Below are 233 nucleotides of genomic sequence, written 5' to 3' on the forward strand. Positions count from 1 at the left end.
AAAAAAATAGAAAAGATCCATAAAAACTTAACTACCTTCTTAGATTCCTCAGCAATTAAAGAAAGTGTGATTATTACAAATAAAGTGTATTTATTAACTAATTTGTTTAGTCGTCCAGAAACATAATTATTCGTAAGATAAATTTGCTTAGAATGTACTCAATAAAGAGGTACGAATAAAGAAAGAGGGAATGTAAATAAAGAGAGAATGACATAAATAAGCTATTGTTATGT

Source organism: Papilio polytes, unplaced genomic scaffold (assembly GCF_000836215.1).
Source record: "Papilio polytes unplaced genomic scaffold, Ppol_1.0 DF824146.1, whole genome shotgun sequence".
Lineage (NCBI taxonomy): Eukaryota > Metazoa > Arthropoda > Insecta > Lepidoptera > Papilionidae > Papilio > Papilio polytes.